Genomic DNA, 12,667 nt, shown 5'->3' on the forward strand with positions numbered 1-12,667 from the left:
TATATGTAAGTATATATTTTTTTTTTCTTTTCACATTGAGAAACCTGAGAACGTGGTTCATATATCAAACCGAGCACCAACTAATTTGAAGTTATTATTATTATGTTTCTCATTTCCATAATACTCGGGTACCACCAGAAGGACAGTACCCGGATCTTTGGAAGGCTTACGTGGGGACACGGATCCAACACGCAGAGGCCCTTTCGAGAATTTTAATGTGTTGTGGGACACCAGCCGCAGCCTGCCCATGACTGCACTATAGAGATACAGCCCTGGGCAGTCCGCGGCCGATGTAGGACTATTGCAGGGTATGGAAATTTAATGATTGGGCTATGGATTGGGATGCTAAATGGACTGGTACTGAGGACTATGGGAAACTATGGCACCTGCCTTTCTACTAAAAGAAAGTAAAAATATGTTGGCAGGTGGTGACTCGCCCTCTCACTGTATGGGCCCCCGAAATAAGTCGCTGCAATAGTGCGACAAGGGGGCAACATATTGTGAGCAGCTAAGGGTGGAGAGGCGTCCCTGGACTTTAAACTACGATCACGCGCTCCCTGAGGGTCCAGCATCACGTGCCCACTCGCCACTTACGCTTCGCATCCACCCTTCGAGCTAAAAGCTCTCGCGACTCCACTCTGGCCGGCCGGTTAAGGCAAGCCAGAGGTGGGGGTCCTGTCCTCGTCAGGCTTCACTCCGACCGGCCGGTGAAGGCGAGCCGGAGATGAAGACAGGGGCCTCCCCCGGGAGCACTCGGTTCCCGCGGGGTCGCTACTCCCCGACACCCCGCCACAAGGTGTCCTGCGGGTTGACTGATTGCACGGGTGGAATATCTATTGTCACGTAGACAATAGATATTCCAACCGTGGGCGATGGGGTCGTCACATCCCTACGCCCTTATTATTATTATTATTATTTTTTTTTTTCCTATTGAAGATGTCTAATAAATGTGGTATTTGCCTCTTGCAAATTAAAGATGCTAAGGGACCACAATGTTACAAATGTTCAAAACATTTTCACGTTGGATGTGCTTTTTCACCTCCCGACAAATTTAATAAACTAAATACCGCTGCTAAATTATCTTGGAATTGCGACAACTGTAATCAAAAAAAGAAGAAAAAAGTCGAAGGGGTTTCAAAAACACATACCTCTGTTAATCTTACTACGTGTTCAAATCGTTTATTGGACACAATTTCAGAGGCGTCATCAACAGAGACGCCTCCATCCATGGAAAAAAAATCTTCGTCCATGTTTTCTGAAGAAATGCTTAGAAATTTGATAAGAGAGGAATTGAGCACGGTTTTACAACATTTTGTTGATGAAAATATAAACAAACAACTTAACATCATTAAACGTGAATTGGAGGAGTTTAAATCGTCTCTTTCATTTATAAATCTGCAATATGAAGAAATTAAGTCCGACTATCAAACAAAAATGAACACTTTGCACAACCTGACTACTGAAAACGAAACATTGCGTGAGACAATTCAAAATATGACCTCTCGTCTCAACCAAGTCGAACAACTAAGTCGTAGCAGCAACTTGGAAATTCAATGCGTGCCAGAACATAAAAATGAGAATATTTTAACTATGGTTACCCAACTTTCCAAGGTGGTTAAATGTCCTATTGTCGAAAATGACATACACTATTGTGCACGCATTTCCAAAATCAACAAAGATAGCGCAAGACCTCGGTCTATTTTAGTAAAGTTAAATAGTCCCCGCACACGTGACTCCTTACTAGCAGCAGTAATTAAATATAATAAGAACAATAAAACTAAACTTCAAAGCTCGGATATCGGCATAGGTGGTGACAAAGACACACCCATATTTGTTATAGAACATCTCTCACCAGAGAACAAATTACTCCATGCTGCGGCAAGATTACGAGCTAAGGAGTTAAATTATAGATATACGTGGGTCCGTGGTGGCAAAATTTTTTTACGAAAGGAACCATTATCCGAATGTATTCTTGTTAAAAACATCAACACTTTGAAAGCGCTATCCTAATATGAATAAAAATTCAAGTAGTGGTTTAGATATTGTTTAAATATTATATAATTCGATTCTACACGGAACTTAAATGTATACTATCAAAATGTTAGGGGTTTAAATACAAAAACAACTGATGTATACTTAAATATTCTAAGTTGCGACCTTGATGTGATTTGTTTCTCTGAAACTTGGTTGTCTGGTTCTGTATTTAATGAAGAAATTTTCGATAGTCGATATAATGTTTATAGGCGAGATAGGGAGTCGAGCGGCTTTCACAATATGAAAAGTGGCGGTGGTGTTTTAGTTGCCGTGTCGAAAAGATTTCATTCTCGACGGATTCCAGAAATGGAATCCGATTGCGAAGATATCTGGGTGAGCATAGACACGAACAGTCGAAATGGAACACATCAAAAAATTTTTATTTGCTGTGTTTACTTACCACCTCCTATCCAAAGTCATATTCTTACTAATTTTGTTAATAACGTTAATAGACTCATGGAAACGCCCATAAAAACCGTAATTGTTGGAGATTTTAATTTAAGCAACATAGTTTGGCCAAACCAAAACAGCTACAACACCGCCGCTGCATCTTGCAGAAACGGTAGCTCTTTTGTTAATATTCTGATGGATTTCATAGCTTTAAATGGATTTTCCCAATATAATCATATTGTTAATAATAGAGGAAGGATTCTAGATTTGATATTGTCAAACTTAAATATAAGTAATGTTGAAGTAAGTGATGTAATACTCTCAATACTTGATCCAATGCATCCACCTTTGATATTTGCGGTTTCTCAATTAGATTTGAAATATATTTCGCGAAATAAAGATGAACGATTTAACTTTTTTAAGGCACAGTATGATCTTATTGCTGAAGAATTAAACACTATTGAATGGGATAACGAATTTAAAACTTGTTTCGATGTCAATGAGGTTGTGACTACCTTTTATGGCATCTTACGCAAAACTATTGTCAAGTTTGTTCCTAAAGTTAAAAGTCATAATAATAAATATCCTGTATGGTACACAAAATCCTTAATTAGATTGCTTCGTCAAAAATATAAATATCGTATCAGAGTAAAAAATTTAACAACCCCCTAGATTTAATCACTTATGAAACTCTTAAAAAAGATTGTACTAAACTCATATCCTCGTGTTATTCTACCTATTTATCTAATTTGGAATCTTCTATAAAATCAAATCCAAAATTATTGTGGTCGTATGTGAAAAATAAAAGATCAAACTCTGGAACATATCCTACTCCTATGAAGTTAGGTAATAGCTCGGCAACGGATGGAACACAAATTTGCAACATGTTCGCCGACTATTTTTCTTCGGTATATGAGACTAGCTCACAACATAATGGTGATATGAGCTCAATGACCCACAACGCTACTTCTTATCTACACTCATTAACTATCAATCAAGATTTGGTATTCAAAGCATTAAAGAGACTAGACCAAAAAAAAGGAGCCGGTTCAGATGCAATACCACATGTATTTGCCAAAAAATGTGCTAAGGAATTATGTTATCCATTAACCGTTATATATAATTTATCACTCAAACAAAGTATTTTTCCATCAGCTTGGAAGGAGTCGATCGTAGTTCCAATTCCTAAAACAGGCGACGCGAATTTGATCAACAATTACCGACCTATATCAATCCTATCTGTTTTTGGTAAGGTATTTGAAAGTCTCATCTGCCCAATTATCACTTCTCATATCAAACAATCAGTCAGTAAGTTTCAGCATGGTTTCACAAAAAATAGATCCACCAGCACAAATCTTCTACTTTATCTCGAATGTCTTGTAGAGGCTGTTGAAGCGCATACTTGTGTTGACGTCATATACACAGACTTCTGCAAGGCATTCGATAAAGTTGATCACAATATATTGATCCAAAAGTTACACAACATTGGTATTGGCGGTAGTCTGTTGGGATGGTTTTCGAGTTATCTTTTGGGTCGCTATTCTAGAGTAGTGGTAAACGGTTTTACCTCTGAGCCCTTTTCAACTAAATCCGGAGTTCCACAAGGGTCGCACTTAGGTCCCATTTTATTTAATATATTCATAAATGACCTCCCACTTAACTTAAAGCACTCAAAAATATTTTTATTTGCAGATGACCTTAAAATTCTGAGAACAATTAAATCAACCACTGATAGTACTCTTCTCCAAAAGGACATAAATTCTTTGGCAGAATGGTGTAAAATCAATAAAATGAAACTTAACTCAGAAAAATGTTACCATATACGATTTAGCAGACATAGAAGTAGAGGTATTATTGCACCCAGTTATCAGATTAATAATCATATCTTAGCAACAGTAGACAAAATAAAAGACTTAGGTGTTTATTTCGATGCAAAACTTAGTTTTCACGCTCACTTCAACCATATAATTAATAGCGGTTTCAAATTGTTAGGTTTTTTACTGAGAACTTGTAAAAATTTTAGGAACCCTCTCACAAAAATTACCCTCTTTAATGCCCTTGTTAGAAGCAAATTAGAATATTGCAGCGTAATATAGAATCCAAAATACAATATTCATATTAACAATATTGAACGCATTCAAAAAAGATTTTTGTGGCATCTTGCGTATAGTTGCAACGTAGCCAAAAAAATTCGTAGTTACTCAGAACGTCTTGATTATTTTAAAATACGAACACTTTATCAGAGGAGGAAGGTTTTGGATCAGGTCTTTTTACATAAATTGGTGAATGGTTCAATCGATTGTGTGTCATTGGTATCTCAGCTTAATTTTAAAGTTCCAGTCAGATTGCCTAGACATTCTAATAATATGCCGTTCCATACAAAATTCCACAAAAGTAATCTAGGCCATTATTCAGGCATTTCTCGCCTTACCAAAGAATATAATAATATAGTTTCTGGCAATAACAAGACTATTGACATTTTCTCAAACACTGTACATAAATTTAAAAAGGAATTGCTCTCGATTGAACCTTTACCAAAACCCAGTTGATCAAATGTAGTTTTATTTTAACATTAATTGATTATTTTGCCGTCAAAATTGGATTTATGTATTATGTATATGTATACTTTTTACCTAATCTGCAGCTAGCTGCAGACTGTGTGTCTTATTAATTGTTAGTGGTGGTTGCCTATAATTGTGACAGCACTATGTCTACGATTGTTATTACTTTAATGCTTTTATCTATGTATCAGTGTATGTCATGTTGGTGATCCTTAATGAAATAAATAAATAAATAAATAAATAAATTTACTAGCGCTCCATCCCATAATATTGTAGAGCTATTTACGAGATACATAGAGATATACATATAAAATGCATCTACCCCATACAAGGACCACGCTAGCCTGAGGATGGAGGTCATCGACCGGATATTTATAGTAAATAGGCCAAAGCATATTTATCATTGATTTCTTGTAATGTCGTAATTGACATATTGCCAAAACACCTCGCCTGTTTGACGAGCTTTTCCAGGACACCTGTTTCTTGTGATTTTATGATTTGTTGGTCTGAAGTCTATTATTATGATTCATATTTTTAGAGGCTAGGATCTTGCATGAAACGATAGGTAGGTATGTATTTGTAAATATAATATAATTGAATAGTTGAACTGCTTTCGGAAAAAAATATATACAGCTTTTAAGTAAAATCGGGGAATATTTTATGTATTTCTTATTGGCTTCAAAAAAACTTTCTATAAATAGTTCGATATAAATAAATTAAAATTGATTAAATTTCGAACCAATAGAAACAAAAAAAAAGTGCACTTCTAAATTCAAACACTTTTTTCATAGACAAATATAGAAGGAAGCATTTTGAGAGACCGAAACTTTTTAATTTAAATTGCAGACGCTCATAATTAAGTTGGTAAGTTTTATAAATTCAAATTCAAATTATAATACGTTATATTGTGTACCAGCGTCCAGCACACAAGGAGGAAACTAAATTGCGTCAACGCAAAAAAAAATCTTTTAGTTTAAACAGTTTTATGAAACCATAGTCGCACAAAGACATTCTCAGTCCTTGCAACTACGAGTAATTGGAATCATGGTTCTTTTCTTTAATAATAATTAAGTCTAAGAATATGAATATTGTAACAATCTTATAAATTACTATATAATATCCAACTAAATTTGTCGTTCGGCTTATAAATATAAATTGTGCTCTCAAATGGTGCTTTATTTCTCTGATGGGCATATAAATATAGAATTCGGAATTACATTTTCTGTACAATTGTTTTCCGGTTTACGTTTTTAACGTCACGAGTATCAACGGCCATGCTGAATGTAGAACAATGAAATCGGAGCGAGTGAAGTCACATCAAATGTGTCGTCGACCGCGGAAGTTGCACCTGGATTTAGTGCGGGAGCTTCGAACTCAAACTCAAAGTCATACTCACACTTTAACTCAAACTTAAACTAAAATTGAAATTCGTTAAGCTCGAACTCAAGCTTACTTATTAATTCAAGTGAATTTTTCCCATAATAGTCATTTAAAGATAACCATACCACAGAGTAATAACTAGTAGCTAGCTAACCATAGGTACTCCATTTGTGCCGATTTTTTTACAGATACACTGTTTTTACACGAGACTAACACCTTCCTCGATAAATGGGCTATCTAACGCCGAAATAATTTTTCAAATCGGACTAGTAGTTCCCGAGATTAGCGCGTTCAAACAAACAAAAAACAAAAAATATTAGTAAGTATAGATGACTTTATTAGTAAGTATAGATAACTTACTGTTTAGTAACGTGGAAATACCACAGATTAGTAAATGTATCGACCGTAGTACAGTGACCGTAGTACGTAGACATGCGTCGAAAATCATTTCTACCTTGAATGCAAAGGGCCAGCGCTGCATTGCCAAAGGGCGCTATAGGCGCCACTGAGCTAGGGGCGCCAAAATGATAAAACACATCAGGAATAATATAACCTATATTTTCTAAGACGTAGTACATATTATACGTTATTCAGTAATTTAAATTTTATTATGATCATGTGTATGCTAGTATATCGTATTAAATACGGTTGAATATAAAAATGAAGTACCTACAGTGTCCTTCAAATAGACAGTGTTTTAATTTCATACCTGAACCTTATCTACTTACGAAGGAATTATCATTTAAAATTCCCATTGCAAATATACTTACAAGCAACAAGTTAACAGTTTCTTCTATCGTTGAGACATCCTTTTAAGCATGAAGAAAACAGATTATCTTGCTCTTCCTTAGACATAAAATTAATGATTATTATCCAAAGGTTAAAAACTATCTAGGCATATAATAACGGAAAGTTGAAGAATAGCGATAAAAGCGGGTACAACAGGTGATGTTTTTCATAGTTTTCGCCTGCGAAAAGTTAGTACTCTATATTCTACACTTTCAACTCAAGATCAATGATAAATAAAAATAGTTTTTATTTATATAACTCTGATTTATATAAGCGATCGCTTGAAGGTTGTGCAATATATCTTTCAGTGCCCCGTCTGTTTTCATTTATCAATTAATTTATTTTGCAAATGATTTTATGTTCTGATAGCGAGTTATTTATTTATTCTGCTATATGACCTTGGTACAATTCTGAACGTGAAATGAGGTGTTCTGGGTTTCATACCTACATGGGGATAGCAAAAAATGATCTATCTTGTAAAGAAAAATTTGCACCTTGTCTTCACGAAGAACATCGATAGCAAATCAAAATATCAATGATATTATTTGTTAATTACTTATTACTTACCTATACAAGCAGTTTGAATCGTAAAAATCAAACAAAAAATTTAACTATCTTGAAAGCAATGAAAAATATTTCAAAGTTCATCACATTCGGTTCAACGGTTTGACCATGAGTGTAACAAACAAACAGATAGTTATTTTCGTATGCTACAATAATACTAACCTATTTTCTAAACAAAGACTTACCTACATCAGGTTTCGTTTCAGCTGAAGTGAGTGAATGAACTGAAGTATTATTTGGAACGAAGCCAGGTGTATGTGCTAGCTTTGTGCCATTATTCATAATTGTAACTATTAATTTATGTTTGAAAAAAGTTGTCTATAAATAGATGATTATTTTTGTACTTGTCTGTCTGTCTATACTACACTACAGAAATATACCGTAGGTACTTACGTACTTACCAATATCTATACAGCAATTTACTAAAAACTTAACTAATCAATTAAAGGTAATTAATCTATCTGCAGGTTATTTCGCAGTAGATCTTGAGTGAAACAGTAACTGATCATCATCATAACCAAACTTTCGGTATAAATAAGTATTAAATTGTTATTTGGTCTTATAATAATTGAAACTATCGATTAGGAAACAAAGTATATCTACTTTATAAAAATAAGTCGGGTTTTCCTTCCTGACGCTATAACTCCAGAACGCACGAGCCGATTTCCACGGTCTCGGGTCTCGGGCTCCGTGAGGTTTGTAGCAAAGAAAAGGTGTCTCTGGTGCCGAAACGGAGTTCGCCCGGTTTGCTAGTCTCCTATAAATACATATTTTGAAACTTTAATATTCACACAATTCATTTATCAAGATCGGTTCTATAGTTTCTTCGAAATTGTTTTCAAACTTTTCAATAATTTACCTTCTGCTTCCATGACTATCTTTTATACGTATGATTTAATCAAACCTATAGTATTATACTATCTGTAAAACGTAGGAAATGCTGCATCAGACTCCGGCCCTGTCAAAACGACGGATATTCGTGTAGGTATTTATGTGAGTTGTATTTAAGAAATCGTGTATTTATCACAAAAATAGCCGTCAGTTTTATCTGTTGCCAACAACTTTACCTGCGTAATGATTTTTGTTTCCCTTAAAACGATGCCAAATATACAGATACTAGCTAAACCATACAAGTTTGTCCGCTCTAAAAATTAATATTTTTTTCGCGTATTTTCAACAATTTTCATTGCTGGTCCACATCTTATCGTATGATGATAATTTATATTCAACTTAAAACCTGACTGAACCTAAATGAACATTGCAATAGGGAGTTTATTCAATTCGAACCAGTAGTTTCTGATATCTAAATACCTAAGCTTGATTAAACAAAAATATCATCTTTGTCATAATAATAGTATCTAAATAGATAATAGAAGCACTTGAATTGGGTTTTCCTCAAAATTAGAAGTAGGTTATTATTATTATAATCAAAATCGGTTCAGTGGATTAGGCGATAAAGCGGTACAAATAGACACAGTTACCGTCGCATTTTTATTATTTGAAAGGCAGTGGTGATGATATTATCTTATACCATTAACCCAACTAATTTTCTAAAGATGTAAATTGTAATGTTATAATAGAAATAAAAAATGCAAGAAATATAAAAATATTTAATTTTAATAAGTACGCATAGGTATACTTTTAGAAAAATGTGGGCTTATTACTAAAATGCAATTTTCATTGCCATAAATAAAAATCAAACAACAAAATAAGGCTAAAATATATTATAGTTCACGTGATTTCTCTAGGTCCTACGAAGCAGCGTAGGTGTCAAAATAGCGTTTTATTCAAACAGATAATATATTTTAATCAAAACAAAATTCCGCAAACCCTAGTCTTTGTTGTATATTTATGCGGAAGACTTCACGTGCACTGCAAGTTATTTTTAAGTTTTATTTATAGATTCGCTTACAAATATTTCGCACCTATTGAAACTCCGCTAGGAGTACTAGTGTTCTGTGTATTGAAATGGTCGAGATTGTTATTGCCATGGATAAAAAAGAAAAATAAATAGAGAAACATTATAAAGATTTAAGTACACAATATTTCTGAAAACTTAAATAAATTAAAATATGAGAATTAAAACCAAAAGCAGACCTTAATCATGGGTTGAAAGAAATAAAGGAGACAGTAATACATAATACGTATTCTGGACATACGAAATAAACTGGCATTTTTTCTTTTGCATATACATATTTTCTACACAAACGACCTTCAATGAAAATATCAGTCACTACATTAACAAGGAAGCCTCTGCATCATAATTTAACATATAATCCAATAATCTAAAGCACTCGTATTTATCTAAATGGCCATTATACTTGATGCTATGAATTACATAAGCCGGTGCGAGTATCCGAACGTCCACTTTTGACATTTGGCGGCATTCCAAAAAGGCGCGAGTGTTTCGCATTTAATTCTCAAAGTTTTGAAGTTGTATTGGATAGTACAATATTTATAATAATTAGTTTGATGCGTGATTGATGAATGTTTATTACCTTTTCTTAACAAAGTACTTGAAATTTATTAATGAAAATTTTCATCTAATAGTATGCATCTTACGATAATATGTACTTCATAACCAAAGCTCTTTTATGGAAAAAGGAACTAAGAATTTTTATTAAGTACCATTGAGATAATATTACTAGGTACGTATGGAGGAGACACCACGAACAAAATCTGTGCGCCATTTTTTTGCTCTAACTAAGTTTTAAAAATTATTATCTAGTTAGGTACTTACCGATGAAAGTTATTCCTTTGCACTTTTCCGTATTATTTGTATTATTTGTGCAATATCGTAACACACACGAAGGCATATTTGATGCGTTTCACTTTAAAACCATTAAAAAAAACCGCTAATGTTCCGCTCAACATAGGCCATATGGCGTATGTTGAGCGGAACATTAGTCTGATTAGTGGTGTAGGCGGTGTCGTCTCCATATTAATATTATCTCAATGTTAAGTACAACACTTTTATGAAGATTCCTAATACCTATGTAAATTTTTGTAAACCTTTTAGTTGTTAATACATATGCACGGACATCGGTTTTAAACTTAATTTTCTTGCTTGTATATTGTATAAGTCTAATTAACAATAAATATTAACACAATTACCTATAATATACTAGCTCGTTTTCAAAGAAAAACTGCTTCCCGTAGGATTTCCAGGATAAAACCTATCCTATGTCCTTTCTCGGGTATCAAAATATCTATATGTATACCAAATTTCATGCAAATTGGTTCAGTAGTTAAGGCGTGATTGAGTAACAGACAGACAGACAGAGTTACTTTCGCATTTATAATATTAGTATGGATTAGGTATTTAATATACTTTTAAATTAATAAATCTCGTCTTTCGTCTCGTTTACTTAAAATAGTTAAATTTTTAGTGCTAGAATAACCAATCTATAATATCTTTGCCAAACATCCCGATGCGATCTGATCAACCATTTTAGCATATATCATCTTTTACTCTATTTTAATTATTTTCTTAATTCATTGAAGTGAAACTTCTTTATCGGGGTTGGAAAAAAATTTAGTGTAACATTTTTTCGTTACACGTGACATTTTACCGTTACGCGCCATCTTTTTCTTGTCCCTACCACGCGTGATTCGACGTATATATAGTATGTAGTAACATAACAACTTATCTCTGTCTGTACTAAAAACTTGCATTACTTTTAACATAATAGATTAAAAACTTTATTACTGTGCGTGTAATATTTTACATCATAAAAGTTTGAGAAACACTGGCGTTACAAAATAGTTTATTTTCATTGTAATGTATACACGCTGAGTGCAAAACTCTGTCGTTACGTTTGAGCGATGTTCACACTTCACACTACAAATAAATGAAATCGAAGTGCCTGTTTGTAATACTAGAATAAAAAAAATTAATTGAATGCACATGAATTATGTACGAGTTGTCTTTGAAAAAAAAATATGCACATTGAAAAAATTGGCGCCAAAATCTTCTTTTTTTTTTTGTTGTTGTATTGCCAGTATCGCAATCAGTATCACAATAAATTTAACGATATCTCTCAAGCTAAATCCATCGAAAGTCAAAACGTTTACGCTACTAATAAATATATGGGTACATGCACTCGACAATAAAATAACGTCTTTTTTGCACAGTCAAAAATCCATAAATGCAAAACACATACTTAGGTATTTCCTTGCAAACCCGATTTATTTATTTTAATAGAATTGTGGGTGTATAATTATTGTATAGTTTAGTTTGAACGTATCGTTTTATCCGATGTTTGGATTTGGTAATCACAACAGATTCTACTGATATCTAACTGAGATGTGCTGTGAATTGTGATGTAAGCTATGGGAATTTCTTTGCCCGCGAGTGAAACCGCGCGGCGCAGCATCATATTAATATAATATTTATTTACATAAAAGAAAATTCAGCAAAGAACGTGAGGTACTTCTTTGATCTCGATACATTTGCTTATAATATTATTACGATTAATGTCGGTTTTATGGCGCTACCGAGAAACGAGCGCATCAGACAGCTGATGTATTGAACATTTAAATGTTTAGAAGTTTATTGACCTTATCAATTACTAGCGGTCCGCCCCGGCTTCGCCTGTGGTACATATTTCGCAATAAAAGGTAGCCTATGTTCTTTCTCAGGGTCTAAAGATTATCTGTGCCAAATTTCATCAAAATCGGTCCAGTAGTTTATGCGTGAAAACCATACATACATACCTACAAACCTTTCCTCTTTATAATATTAGTATAGAAGTATAGATAAGAACAAAATTTAAGGATGAACTTTTACCTTGTTGCTTCAAAATACACTACTAGAAAAAATTGATAGAAAGCACAAAACAATTACCTTTTTCTTTAAAATAATAAAATAATAAATAAATATTATAGGCTTTAGCTTTATATTAGGCTTAGGCTGTGGGCTTAGGCTTTAAACTACCTACATTTTAGTT

The sequence above is a fragment of the Colias philodice genome, chromosome 30, assembly GCF_061535455.1.
Source record: "Colias philodice isolate Cphi_HAF_F1 chromosome 30, ilColPhil1 Martin Lab GWU primary, whole genome shotgun sequence".
NCBI classification, from domain to species: Eukaryota; Metazoa; Arthropoda; class Insecta; order Lepidoptera; family Pieridae; genus Colias; species Colias philodice.